This window comes from Salvelinus sp. IW2-2015, linkage group LG2, assembly GCF_002910315.2.
Source record: "Salvelinus sp. IW2-2015 linkage group LG2, ASM291031v2, whole genome shotgun sequence".
Lineage (NCBI taxonomy): Eukaryota > Metazoa > Chordata > Actinopteri > Salmoniformes > Salmonidae > Salvelinus > Salvelinus sp. IW2-2015.
The window spans coordinates 14,071,110-14,086,896 of NC_036839.1; positions in this window are offsets into that span (position 1 = coordinate 14,071,110).

Genomic DNA, 15,787 nt, shown 5'->3' on the forward strand with positions numbered 1-15,787 from the left:
TAAAATGTTGTGCACAAATTTGTTTACATCTCTGTTAGTGAGTTTTCATCATTTGCCAAGATAATCAATCCACCTGACAGGTGTGGCATATCAAGACTGATTAAACAGAATGATCATTACACAGGTGCACCTTGTGCTGGGGACAATAAAAGGCCACTTTAAAATGTGCAGTTTTGTCACACAACACATTGCCACAGATGTCTCAAGTTTTGAGGGAGCGTGCAATTGGCATGCTGACTGCAGGAGTGTCCACCAGGGCTGTTGCCAAAGCATTTGTTTATTTTTCTACCATAAGCCACATCCAACGTCGTTTTAGAGAATTTGGCAGTACATCCAATCGGACTCATAACCGCAAACCACGTGTAACCACACCAGCCAAGGACCTCCACATCCAGCTTCTTCTGAGACCAGCCACCCAGAGAGCTGGCAAAACTGTGGGTTTGCGCAACTAAAGAATTTCTGCACAAACTGTCTGAAACCTACCCCGGCAAGCTCATCTGCGTGCTCGCCGTTCTCACCAGGGTCTTGACCTGACTGCAGTTCAGCGTCGTAACCGACTTCAGTGGGCAAATGCTCACTTTCGATGGCCACTGGCACTCTAGAGAGGGGAGATGGCATGGCGTAGTGTGGGCGGGCGGTTTGCTGATGTCAACGTTGTGAACAGAGTGCCCCATGGTGGCAGTGGGGTTATGATATGGGTAGGCATAAGCTATAGACAATGAACACAATTGCATTTTATTGATGACAATTTGAATGCACAGAGATAACGTGACGAGATCCTGAGGCCCATTATCGTGCCATTTATCTGCCGCAATCATCTCATGTTTCACCATGGTAATGCATGGCCCCATGTCACAATTCCTGGAAGCTGAAAATGTCCCAGTTCTTCCATGGCCTGCATACTCACCAGACATGTCACCTATTGAGCATGTTTGGGATGCTCTGGATCTACGTGTACGACAACGGGTTCCAGTTCCCGCCAATATCGAGCAACTTCACATAACCATTGAAGAGGAGTGGGACAACATTCCACAGGCCACAATCAACAGCCTGATCAACTCTATGCGAAGGAGATGTTGCACTGCATGGTGGTTACACCAGATACTGACTGGTTTCCTGATCCACGACCCTACCTTTTTTTTTAAAGGTATCTGTGACCAACAGATGCATATCTGTATTCCCAGTAATGTGAAATCCATAGATTACGGCCTAATGAATTTATTTCAATTGACTGATTTTCTTATGTGAACTGTTGCTCAGTAAAATCGTTGAAATTGTTGCACGTTGCACTTATATTTTTGTTCAGTGTAGAAATATCTGAATGATTAAATTCAAGTAACACAGCCCTGGAAATGCTTTGTATTTGCAGCCCTCAAGAACAAATAAGATTTGTTTTAATGGCCTAAGATTCAAACTCTAAATACATTTTTGCTGCAAGTCAAAGACATTTGATTCTGTTAAAATGTATAAGAATAGGGATCTATGGATGACTCACCGTCTTGATACAGTAATAGGACCATTTAAAAACACTAAACATGACATCCACTTTGTTCCAGCATTGGGTGACCCTTAACTCTCATTACTATTTTCTGATAGCAGTGTGATTAGGGGGGGGGCTACTGAGGGGAAGGGAAAGGTCAGGCTTTAACTAACTTTGTGGATTGTGAGCGTGTGGCTATGAGAGGACTAGACTTGTCTTGATTTGTCTAACTCTGGGATAGAAGAGCAGGATTAGGACAGACCTAACAGCAACTATAATTGCTAGTCTAATGTTGCTCTGACCCGAAACGTGCACCAAGTTTTGCTCCTCTTATGGAAAAAGCCAATCCTCGTACCGTGTGAGATGGCAAGGCTCACGGTGACCACTGATTAGAATGCTCAGTGCATTCACACACTCTCTCTATCCAGGAGTGACCTGGTTGATATGTCTGGGATGAATGTCTGTCACTTCTGTCTGTGTCTAATTTGCTTGAGTAATATATTTTGACCTTCCCTGTATTATAAATAATGAGTTTTAATGACACATGCCCTCTTGTCATTTTCTTTACGGCCACCATCTTGTCCCCCTCTGTCTGTGGGGATTGTTTAATTCACTTTCATCCTGAATCAGATTATTGCTGTGGTCTCGTTTGCAACAAGGTGACCTGATATAAATAATGAGCATGTCTCACGCTGATGGTAATTATACTCGAGCAAGTTGTGGCATTGTGACTGAACTCATGACATTTAATTCTGTAATTTAGGGGATTCAAAAGCCAATCAAATTGTCAGTATGTTCTTCATCACTGTCATTTGTGTACCTCCCCCTGACAAAGTCACGGCAGGACATTGTGGCGTAATATAGGCTACGGCTGTTAACACAATGCAGGGCAACAGACCTCGTTGTTTTTTACATTAAACACAACAAAGTCTTAGCCAAGTCAATTGGGTAATGAATGTTTCTCTAATGTTTCAGATTGAACTTTGTTTTATTGGATGGTTATATCGTGCAAGAGACAATAAGAAGGTGGACTTCCTACACTAATATGCATATATTTTAGTTGGAAAGGCAGTCCTACAGCAAGACATGCATGATTACTAGCTTCTTATTCTGTTAATGTAATGGAAGCCAATCTTGTTGCTTGTCAGCCCTGTGTATGGCTGATGGATCAGAGTGACAGGACATTAGTGAGTAAATGACAGCCGTGTGATCCATGACAGGCTCTCCATTGTCTAGCTAGCAGCTGTATGGCAGTGCACGTAAAAGATTTGTGCTTGAACATGACTTTGAACGATCCCTACCATAGCTGAACACTGTAAGGCGTTGTGTGATTATGTTATGTTCGATTCATCGTTGGAATTTTGTATAGGCTCTCTGCAATGCATTGCAGGCGGTCTTCAGTATAGTGTAATGACTTGACTCTACCACAGAGTGGCAGCCAAGAGTCTAGACACCAGCAAATACAGTGTTCTTCATATACCATGGACTGACTCTTTGAGGTTTGGGTCCCCTTCTTGAAAGACTGCTTAAATTGAGCTCTTGCAAATGATGTCACAATGTGACAAACAGGTTCTGTGGCAGTTGATGTATTGGTTGTTTGTCAATAAGTTTGCCAATCTTTTGCCAATACCAAATATCTGTAAAATATATATATAATTTTTAAAAATGTCGCCCTGTATGTTCATCAAAGCAGGATTTGACAGGCATTTGTATGTTACATATCAGTCTCATGTTATTTCTGTCTGAGATGGCCTCGTGAGTCTCTGGCTGCAGTGCACAGAGCCTTTTGGTTAGGTCAGAAACAGTAAGTATCACACCCATGTCATCATGGCCTCCTGAGAACATGTTGTTTCATGTACTGTACCTATACATAAGCAGTCATTTCAGGCAACACTCCAACGAGACACACAGCTACAGTACCAGTCAAAAGTTTGGACACACCTACTAATTCTAGGGTTTATCTTTATTTTGACTATTTTCTACATTGTAGAATAATAGCGAAGACATCAAAATTATGAAATAATACATATAGAATCATGTAGTAACCATAAAACTGTTAAATAGAAAATATATTTTGATTTGTTTGAGATTCTTCAAAGTAGCCACCCTTTGCCTTGGTGACAGCTTTGCACACATTCCCATGGGTAAAATATGTTTAGCGGATGAACGGATGATCTCCGCTTGTGTCACGGCTCTTTTTTCACTTGAGACAGTTATTTTTAGATCATTTTTTTGACTTTCCGTCGTGGCTTTGAGAGTCTGAGATTGGGTGTCAGGCTTGACTGTGTGTCATAGGACAAGCACAGGCTAAATATATGTTCTGTTACCATCAATGTGGACGTTGTGCTCATCCTAACATGCCCTGCTGTCTGTTTGACAGCCGCTGTGTTTGCTGTGTATTTCACACCTTAAGATATGTTCCGTCACAGGTCTTTGAAGCCGAGTTGGGTACATGGTTACATTGGGATATTTGTCATCTCTCAGCCCACAGGTCACTTGTCTCTCTGTGTGACTGCATCCTTTTTTAGGTGTATCGTTTAGCTGGATTTGACACATTTGTCTGTTATGGTCTTGTTCCCAGCCTCACCATTATCTTTACACTGCTCCTCAGGGCAGCTGGGCCTCATGTTGTGGTAAAGTTAAGAGATGGACAAACTTCTGGTAGATGAGGGTGAAGTCACGGGGGATTATTTTACAGAGACCTGAGGGTGTAAGTCACGGACAAGTGTGCATGTATGTGTGTGGGTAGGCAGAACAGCCATATGTCTGTCCTTTTCTTGTTCCACATAATGATTTGTGGGGAAGGCCATACCTGACATCACATTTGAATGATGTGCCTGCTCAGGTAGAATATCCACCCAAATATTTGATCAACCTCCGTGCAATCTTCTTATTACAAGTCATGTCAGACACAGAGCAAAAGAAGTGATACTAATTCACAAAATCTTTTTTAATGGCTCTATATCTCCTGTGGTGTGACAGAGTAAAGTAAGAGGGTAAACCATTTGAATCACAATATGTGAGTCAGATTGGAATATTGGATTTTTAAATCATGCTAAATAGTAATCCTCCCCCCAAAAATCTGGCAATTTAATTTTTGAATTATATTTCAAAACTTGGCCACGGATCTAATTGAGGTGAGGAAAGCTCTCTGACTGGTCTAGAGCCGCTCTCTCACGTGTGCTGAATCCCTCCTATTTGTATTTGTATTTATTATGGATCCCCATTAGCAGCTACTCTTCCTGGGGTCCAGCAAAATTAAGGCAGTTATACATTTTAAAACATTACAGTACATTCATAACAGATTTCACAACATATTAACTGTGTGTCCTCAGGCCCCTACTCTACTACCACATATCTATAACAGTAAATACATGGGTACGTGTGTGTATAGTGTTATCATGTGTTTGTATTCATGTGTCTATGTTTGTGTTGCTTCACAGTCCCCGCTGTTCCATAAGGTATATTTTAATCTGTTTTTTTTAATCTAATTTTACTGCTTGCATGAGTACTTATGTGGAATAGAGTACCGTGTAGTTATGGCTCTATGTAGTGCTGTGCCATAGTCTGCTCTGGACTTGGGGACTGTGAAGAAACCTCTGGTGGCATGTCTTGTGGGGTATGCATGGGTGTACCTCTCACAAATACAAGTAGTGATGAAGTAGATCTCTCCTCCACTTTGAGCCAGGAAAGACTGACATGCTTATTATTAATTTTAGCTCTCTGTATACATCCAAGGGCCAGCCGTGCCGCCCTGTTCTGAGCCAATTTGTGGCACCTGACCACTAGACTGAACAGTAGTCTAGGTGCGACAAAACTAGGGCCTGTAGTGTGGTGTGGTGACCATGAAGAACACAGGTAGACCAAGCTAATGCTATACTCCAGTCCTTCATCACTGACCCTCCAGCACCCAGCCTTACATCTCTACTCTGTCCTTCAGCACTGACCCTCCAGCACCCAGCCTTACGTCTCTACTCTGTCCTTCAGCACTGACCCTCCAGCACCCAGCCTTACGTCTCTACTCTGTCCTTCAGCACTGACCCTACAGCACCCAGTCTTACGTCTCTACTCTGTCCTTCAGCAGCTGACCTACCGCACCCAGTTTACGTCTCTACTCTGTCCTTCAGCACTGACCCTACAGCACCAGTCTTACGTCTTACCTGTCCTCGCACTGACCCTCCAGCACCCAGTCTTACGTCTCTACTCTGTCCTTCAGCACTGACCCTCCAGCACCCAGTCTTACGTCTCTACTCTGTCCTTAGGCACTGACCCTCCAGCACCCAGCCTTACATCTCTACTCTGTCCTTCAGCACTGACCCTCCAGCACCCAGTCTTACGTCTCTACTCTGTCCTTCAGCACTGACCATCCAGCCCCCAGTCTTACGTCTCTACTCTGTCCTTCAGCACTGACCCTCCAGCACCCAGTCTTACGTCTCTACTCTATCCTTCAGCACTAACCCTCCAGCACCCAGCCTTGCGTCTCTACCCTGAATTAAACATCCAGCCCAGACATACTTCCAGCCTTTCCCTTTCTGCCTGCCTGCCTGCATGAATCCAAATTGGTCATTCCTCACATTGTCAAACTGCCATTTGGTTCTTTCCAGTGAGGAGTTTTCTGTGCTGCCACTAAGCTTTGCACAAATTAGAATTTTTAATCCACCCACATCCTCGTGAGACCCAGGCGTCCTTGGTGAGAGGAAGCAATATGCTCTCTGCCTCAGCATGAATTATTCCAACAAAAAGTGTTATCTTCAGGCACACCCTGTCGCAGACCACCACAATACAGCTTCTTAGCCAAATACAGTCAGGGGTTTTATACAGTATATGGTGCATTGTTTTCTTTGTGGAACATATTGTAATAAAGCTCACTAGAAAACCAGAGACGTGGTGCAAGTACTGGATTGAGCAGAGTAGCGTGATGCTGCCACCACATTTGTTTGACCGGTATGGTCCGGGGTCAGAGGGCAGGACACCAAAACTCAACACAGATATAGCAAACATTGATCTTTATTAACTACACATTTTCATAAGACGGCGTGCATGAAATGCTATGCGACCTACTTCATTCCTGCAGTCTCTGTAACCCAATCAGAAGTGCAGCAACGACCTGAAGAAGGTGTAAGACACACAGGCTATTAAGTGTGATAAGGTGCTAAAATAGTGACACTACACACACGAGTGAGGTATACAGTTAAGGAGAACTGAACATCCAAGGTTCTGCTACTACCTCACTGCAAACCGGACCTAGCCCAATGAAACGCAATCGAACAACCATTTCAAATTCACTGCACACAGAGGCATAATAACCTACACACGGTCCAGAGACCCACACATGATAATAAAGTCATAGACCCCCCCACTTTGAGCTACGCAGTCTGCACTCCCCGTTCTCTTCGGCCTACATAACCCATGCTGTATTTAAAAAAAAACATTCTAAAAACATTTAAACACTTAGCTCTCCCAGGTGACGGGACTCCCCTCCCCCATGGGGTTTTGGCGTTTGCACCATCCGTTGGGCCGGTTGGTGTGGCTAATGGCAATACGGCAGTGGATAAGTATCCATGGTGCACTGAATAGGTCATACCATGGATCATTTCGCTATTTGATTTTGAATTTTAGGACACCTTTAGGTATCCATTTTTTTTTTTTTTTTTAATTTGGCCTTTACTACGTTAGCCCATAGAAACACATTAAACAATGTTTTTTTGGAAACATAATAAGGGATTAAATATTATTTAACCTCTTGTTTTTGTTGGCAAAAAACTACCATACTTCCATTTGTTTGTATGGGTTACCTTCAGACGAGTCCTGTGACACTTGTTTGTGAGAGTCTCCCCTTTCCATAGGGTGGTCATATTCATTTGTCGGCCAAACCGTTCAGAAGTTTTCGTTTTCGTCTCATGGTCTGACAAACACCGTTGTAGCTCGGTCACCTTCCAGATGCGGACGACCGACATAGGAGGATGCTGTGGACTGAGACGCAGCCCATGATGCAGCCCATGCTTAAACTAACGGATTTTGATGGTGATTTTTTTTATTGTGTTACGAAGATTGACGCAGGGGTGGTTTTAGCCTGATTAATTACGTAGAATAGAGGAGCACACTACACGCACGCTCTGTTTGCAAACACTGATCAAGCTTAGCTAATTAATTTGCATGTCAAAGAACATGCTACAACACGTAACAGGTGTCTTGCTTTATCAAAGCTCGACTAGTATACGCTACCACATGCTCCAATCCTCCCCCCTCTTGGGATAGTACAGCTCCTATACCTTCTTTGCTAGCATCAGTATCTAAGATAAACGTATTGTGAGGGTCTGGGGAGGACTGGTGCAGTAGTGAGGTTAACTTTCAACTGCGTGAATGTCCGCCTGCAGTTTCCCCCCCGTTGAAACCGCCTTCCTTTTTCAGTAAGCTGGTGCAAAGGGCGGGGCTATTTCAGCTAACCTTTTCACAAACCGCCTATAACAAGACGCCAGCCCCACAAGCCTCTTTACTTCAGTCTGGTTCTTAGGAATGCACAGTTTCTACCTTGGCTGGATCTGCCATCACCCTTTCGGCTGACATTTGGCCCAGATACTGTACTTGAGAGACAAAGAGATTGCACTTGGAGGGCTTGACCTTGAGATGAACCTGGCACAGCTTGGATAGAACTTCATACAAATGGAGGAGATTTTCTTGAAAGGTACAACTGAACACGATAATGTCATCCAAATAAACTAAACAGGTGGTCCACTGTGAATCTGCTAGAACTACGTCCATCAACCTCTGGAAGGTTCTTGGTGCGTTGCATAAACCAAAACTTAAAACGAATTTAAACAAGCCCTTTCTGGTAGAAAATATAGTTTTTGGTCTGTCTTTGGGGTCCACCTCAACCTGCTTGTAGCCACTGGCTAGGTCGAGGGTGGAGAACCAGCGAGCCTTGCTCAAACTGTCAAAAGCATTGTTAATTCTCAGGAGCGGGTAAGCATCTTCCTCAGTGACATCATTGAGTCTCCGATAATCACCACAGAAGCCTAAAGTTCCATCATTTTTACCAGAACGACGGGCTGCCCATGGGCTACATGACAGGAGGAGGATGCCATGAACATATGCTTAATGTGGTCTGTGGCTTTCTGTATCAGTTGAAGGGGGATTATGAGCAGGGCCATCTTAATGGGTTTTGCGTTACTGGTATCTAACTGATCCATCGTAAGGCGAGTTCGCCATAGATCTGTATCTACTGAACTAAAAACAGAAGTGCGCCGATGGAGCAGTTCACAAATGGCAGGGAGTTCGTACCATAAGGGTGTTTACAGACCAGGGCGACGTGACGCCCTCTTCATTCCACTTCTCGGAGTCTCCTGCTTCTCTGTGTACCTCCACCTCAGTGAACAGCGTGCCAATTTTCATGCCCAGTTTTAGAGTTTGGGCCTCAGTCACATTAATTACAGTTGAAGTCGGAAGTTGACATACACCGAAGCCAAATACATTTAAACTCAGTTTTCACAATTCCTGACATTTAATCCTAGTTAAAATTCCCTGTCTTAGGTCAGTAAGGATCACCACTTTATTTTAACAATGTGAAATGTCAAAATAATAGTAGAGAGAATGATTTAATTCAGTTTTTATTTCTTTCATCACATTCCCAGTGGGTCAGAAGTTTACTAACACTCAATTAGTATTTGGTAGCATTGCCTTTAAATTGTTTAACTTGGTTCAAACATTTCGGGTAGCCTTCCACAAGCTTCCCACAATAAGTTGGGTGTATTGTGGCCCATACCTCCTATCAGAGCTTGTGTAACTTAGTCAGGTTTGTAGGCCTCCTTGCTCGCACACGCTTTTTCAGTTCTCCCAACAAATTTCTATGGGAATGAGGTCAGGGCTTTGTGATGGCCACTCCAATACCTTGATTTTGTTGTCCTTAAGCCATTTTGCCACAACTTTGGAAGTATGCTTGGGGTCATTGTCCATTTGGAAGACCCATTTGCAACCAAACTTTAACTTCCTGTCTGATGTCTTGAGATCTTGCTTCAATATATCCACATCATTTTCCTCTCCTCGTGATGCCATCTATTTTGGGAAGTGCACCAGTCCCTCCTGCAGCAAAGCACCCCCACAACATGATGCTGCCACCCCGTGCTTCGCGGTTGGGATGGTGTTATTCGGCTTGCAAGCTTCCCCCTTTTTCCTCCAAACATAACGATGGTCATTATGGCCAACAAGTTCTATTTGTGTTTCATCAGACCTGAGGACATTTCTCCAAAAAGAACGATCTTTGTCCCCATGTGCAGTGGCAAACTGTAGTCTGGCGTTTTTATGATGGTTATGGAGCAGTGGCTTCTTCCTTGCTGAGCGCCTTTTCAGGTTATGTTGATATAGGACACGTTTTACTGTGGATATAGATACTTTGTACCTGTTTCCTCCAGAATCTTCACAAGGTCCTTTGCTGTAGTTCTGGGATTGATTTGCACTTTTCGCACCAAAATACGTTCATCTGTAGGAGACAGAAAGCGTCTCCTTCCTAAGTGGTATGACGGCTGCGTGGTCCCATGGTGTTTATACTTGCGTGCTATTGTTTGTACAGAAGAACGTGGTACCTTAAGGCGTTTGGAAATTGCTCCCAAGGATGAACCAGACTTGTGGAGGTCTACAATTTTTTGTCTGATTTATTTTGATTTTCCCATGATGTCAAGCAGAGGCACCGAGTTTGAAGGTAGGCCTTGATACCTCCACAGGTAAACCTCCAATTGACTCAAATTATTTCAATTAGCCTATCAGAAGCTTCTAAAGCCATGACATCATTTTCCGGAATTGTCCATGCTGTTTAAAGGCATAGTGTATGTAAACTTCTGACCCACTGGAATTGTGATACAGTGAATTACAGTGGGGAGAACAAGTATTTGATACACTGCCGATTTTGCAGGTTTTCCTACTTACAAAGCATGTAGAGGTCTGTAATTTTTATCCTAGGTACACTTCAACTGTGAGAGACGGAATCTAAAACAAAAATACAGAAAATCACATTGTATGATTTTTAAGTAATTAATTTGCATTTTATTGCATGACATAAGTATTTGATCACCTACCAACCAGTAAGAATTCCGGCTCTCACAGACCTGTTAGTTGTCTTTAGAAGCCCTCCTGTTCTCCACTCATTACTGTATTAACTGCACCTGTTTGAACTCGTTACCTGTATAAAAGACACCTGTCCACACACTCAATCAAACAGACTCCAACCTCTCCACAATGGCCAAGACCAGAGAGCTGTGTAAGGACATCAGGGATAAATTGTAGACCTGTACAAGGCTGGGATGGGCTACAGGACAATAGCCAAGCAGCTTGGTGAGAAGGCAACAACTGTTGGCACAATTATTAGAAAATGGAAGAAGTTCAAGATGACGGTCAATCACCCTCGTCGGGGCTCCATGCAAGATCTCACCTCGTGGGGCATCAATGATCATGAGGAATGTGAGGGATCAGCCCAGAACTCACGGCAGGACCTGGTCAATGACCTGAAGAGAGCTGGACCACAGTCTCAAAGAAAACCATTAGTAACACACTACGCCGTCATGGATTAAAATCCTGCAGCGCACGCAAGGTCCCCCTGCTCAAGCCAGCGCATGTCCAGGCCCGTCTGAAGTTTGCCAAGACCATCTGGATGATCCAGAGGAGGAATGGGAGAAGGTCATGTGGTCTGATGAGACAAAAATAGAGCTTTTTGCTCTAAACTCCACTCGCCGTGTTTGGAGGAATAGAAGGATGAGTACAACCCAAGAACACCATCCCAACCGTGAAGCATGGAGGTGGAAACATCATTCTTTGGGGATGCTTTTCTGCAAGGGGACAGGACGACTGCACCGTATTGAGGGGAGGATGGATGGGGCCATGTATCGCGAGATCTTGACCAACAACCTCCTTCCCTCAGTAAGAGCATTGAAGATGGGTCGTGGCTGGGTCTTCCAGCATGACAACGACCCGAAACACACAGCCAGGGCAACTAAGGAGTGGCTCCGTAAGAAGCATCTCAAGGTCCTGGAGTGGCCTAGCCAGTCTCCAGACCTGAACCCAATAGAAAATCTTTGGAGGGAGCCGAAAGTCCGTATTGCCCAGCGACAGCCCCGAAACCTGAAGGATCTGGAGAAGGTCTGTATGGAGGAGTGGGCCAAACTCCCTGCTGCAGTGTGTGCAAACCTGGTCAAGAACTACAGGAAACGTATGATCTCTGTAATTGCACACAAAGGTTTCTGTACCAAATATTCAGTTCTGCTTTTCTGATGTATCAAATACTTATGTCATGCAATAAAATGCAAATTAATTACTTAAAAATCATACAATGTGATTTTCTGGATTTTTGTTTTAGATTCCTTCTCTCACAGTTGAAGTGTACCTATGATAAAAATTACAGACCTCTACATGCTTTGTAAGTAGGAAAACCTGCAAAATTGTCAGTGTATCAAATACTTGTTCTCCCCACTGTATAAGTGAAATAATCTGTCTGTAAACAATTGTTGGAAAAATTACTTGTGTCATCCACAAAGTAGATGTCCTAACCGACTTGCCAAAACTATAGTTTGTTAACAAGAATTCTGTGGAGTGGTTGAAAAACAAGTTTTAATGACTCTAACCTCAGTGTATGTAAACTTTTGACTTCAACTGGCATATTCAGAGTGAACAATAACAAGTTTGGGTTGATTAGCATCATACAACAACAAGAGAGGCAGCTTCTTTCCCATTAGTCGGCAGCATCTTTCCTCCAGATCAGTCACAGCACCAAATTTAGCTAGAAAGTCAGTGCCAAGCAAAATATCTTGGGGCAGGATATCTGCCACTAAGAATTCAGCAACTACTTCTAAGGACCCAAATTGACAAACAGTTTCCCAATGGCCAAGGAACCCCCCCCCCCCCCCCCCCCCTCCACCCCCTCATTAGCTTCACTAACTGACCTGGTAACCCAATAACTCAGTATCTCCATTAGTTTTTTTAGCCATACTTTAAATGCTTGGGGACAATGGAAAATTGAGCCCCGGTATCAACTAGTAGACGAGTGTCCCACCAACTTAATTTAGCATTGAGGTAGACCCCGGAAGTGTTCTTGTCACATGAAGAAGCCAGTCGAGAAGAAGGAGGAAGGGGGACGAGCATTTGGCCTGCCGTGCATGCCCCCTCTAGTTTCCCGGCAGGTAGGGGCAGTTTCGCCGCATATGACTGTTACATACACGTTCCCTTGGTCAAAAGCAAGCCCACTTTATCCCAGAGCGTCGGGGGCGCTTGTCACGTGTACTGGGTCGGCTGGTCTATTGGAGGGAGGGGCTTGGCCCCCTTTTACCTCTGCGTGCAAGGACTTGAACCCTTCTACTACACCAAGCAAAACCTCCATTTGAGCATCACTAGTTGACACGCCCCGAACCCTGGCATCGGGTTTAAGTGACTACGTTCCAAACTTCTGATGACTTCCATATCGGAAGCAGTACTTATGGCCTGCTCCAGCGTAGGGGGCCTAGCAGACCGGAGACTGACTCGCGAGTCCCCACTACATACATATGCAATAAAACAATCACGTGTAAACAAATCCAGGGTTGTGGCCTCTGCAGTTGGGTACGGTTTCTCCATTGACCAACATAGAGCATTGCCAAATTCACGGGCTGTTTCGTTATGCAGCCTCCCCCTAGCCAGTAAGTAAGTTACCACGGTTCCCATTGCAACTGTCACAAGGGTCTAAACATTTCCCCATAGCATTTTTCAACTGTATTTAGTCACTTCTATCCTCAACGGAGAGACCGCCATAAATGTCTTGAGCCCAGGTGAAAGCTATGATCCATTATTATTGTCACCTGTTAAATCCACTACAATCAGTGTAGATGAAGGGGAGGAGACAAGTTAATGAAGGATTTTTAAGCCTTGAGATAATTGAGACATGGTGAAAATCAAATCAAATATTATTAGTCACATACACGTGTTTAGCAGATGTTATTGCGGGTGTAGCGAAATGCTTGTGTTTCTAGCTCCGACAGTGCAGTAATAGCTAACAAGTAATATCTAACAATTTCACAACATATACCCAATACACACCAATCTTAGTAAAGAAATGGAATTAAGAATATATAAATATATGGACGAGCAATGTCAGAGCGGCATAGACTAAGATACAGTAGAATACAATACAATATATACATATGAGATGAGTAATGCAAAATATGTACACATTATTACAGTGAATAGTGTTCCATTTATTAAAGTGGCCAGTGATTTCAAGTCTATGTATATAAGCAGCAGCCTCTAACGTGCTAGTGATGACTATTTAACAGTCTGATGACTTTGAGATAGAAGCTTTTTTTCAGTCTCTTGGTCCCAGCTTTGATGCACCTGTACTGACCTCACCTTCTGGATGATAGTGGGGTGAACAGGCAGTGGCTCGGTTGGTTGTTGTCCCTGATTATCTTTTTGGCCTTCCTGTGACATCGGATGCTGTAAGTATCCTGGAGGGCAGGTAGTTTGCCCCTGGTGATGCATTGGGCAGACTGCATCACCCTCTGGAGAGCCCTATGGTTGCGGGTGGTGCAGTTACCATACCAGGTGGTGATACAGCACAACAGGATGCTCTCAATTGTGCATCTGTAAAAGTTGGTCAGGGTTTTAGGTGCCAAGCCAAATTTCTTCAGCCTCCTGAGGTTGAAGATGCACTGTTGTGCCTTCTTCACCACACTGTCTGTGTGGGTGGACCATTTCAGTTTGTCAGTGATGTGTACGTCGAGGAACTTGAAGGTTTCCACCTTCTCCACTGCGGTTCCGTCAATGTGGATAGGGAGGTGCTCCCTCTGCTGTTTCCTGAAGTCCACGATCATCTCGTTTGTTTTGTTGACGTTGAGTGAGAGGTTATTTTCCTGGCACCACACTCCCAGAGCCCTCACCTCAGCCCTGTACGCTGTCTCGTCATTGTTAGTAATCAAGCCTCCTACCGTTGTGTCGTCTGCAAACTTGATGATTGAGTTGGCCATGCAGTCATGGGTGAACAAGGAGTACAGGAGGGGGCTGAGCACGCACCCTTGCGTGTGTTGAGGATCAGCAAAGTGGGGGTGTTGTTTCCTACCTTCACCACCTGGGGGCAGCCCATCAGGAAGTCCAGGACCCAGTTGCACAGGGTCCAACTATTTAAGTGCCTTTGAACAGGGTATGGTTGTAGATGCCAGGAGCACCTGTTTGTGTCAAGAACTGCAATGCTGCTGGGGTTTTCACGCCACCAAAAGAACATCAAGCCAACTTGACACAACTGTGGGAAACAGTGGAGTCCACACGGGCCAGCATCCCTGTGGAACGCTTTCGACACCTTGTAGAGTCCATGCCCTGACAAATTGAGGCTGTTCTGAGGACAAAAGGTGGGGTGCAACTCAATATTAGGAAGGTGTTTTTAATGTTTTGTACACTCAGTGTATATGAATACATCTAAGAAAAAAAAAGACATTTAACAATAAATGCAATATCTGAATTGCCATCAAAATCACTGAACAAGAGTAAAATGTTGTATGTGCTAAATTTAAGTCAATACCTGCTGTTTTATAAAAATGCAAAAAGTTTGGAGTATCTTCATCTATTGTCCAACTGCTGCATTTATTAGAATTGTTTTTAAAACCTTTTAACAATGTCGATGACCATTGCTCGTTGTATAGCGCACATATTCCCTCTTAGGTGTCATCAACTTCATAATGTATTGGCCCTGACATAGCAACAAACACATTATCTTTATATACTGTATGTACTGTAGCACTAAAGGCCCCAAACAGTCCCCGGACATCCACTCTGACAATCCCATAAGCCAGGTTAGCCTACCCTCTCCCATGCTTGAACGGTGGTAAACCACTAGAAGCCAGTTCAATGCAGCGTTCAGCACTCTGTTATGTCTGAGACTGTGTCTGCAGCTCCATGGCCGGTGCATGTAGGACAATACCTCTTGATAAAGCCTACAGTGTTGGCTACACATCTATCCAGTCATCAGGGCGGACAGACAGTGCACTTGGTCTCCAATTACCATCTCACAAACACACACACACACATACTGTGCCTGGTGAGGAAGCAGGCCTCATCCACTGTCCTCTGCTCATCCACGGTCCCCTGCCATCGCACTTGTCCTCTCACAACAGAAACAAAGAACCGCTGCCTCGGTGCAGTGGATAATCACATTACAGACATAAAGCATCATAACAATTTGATTTGATTTGATATTGGGGCTGTGTTGTGAATACACAGGCTAATATATTCTTCCAGTGTTAACGCTTATGAAGATGCAAAAAAGAGACTTATGTACATTGACAGTTTTAGCTCTGAATCAAT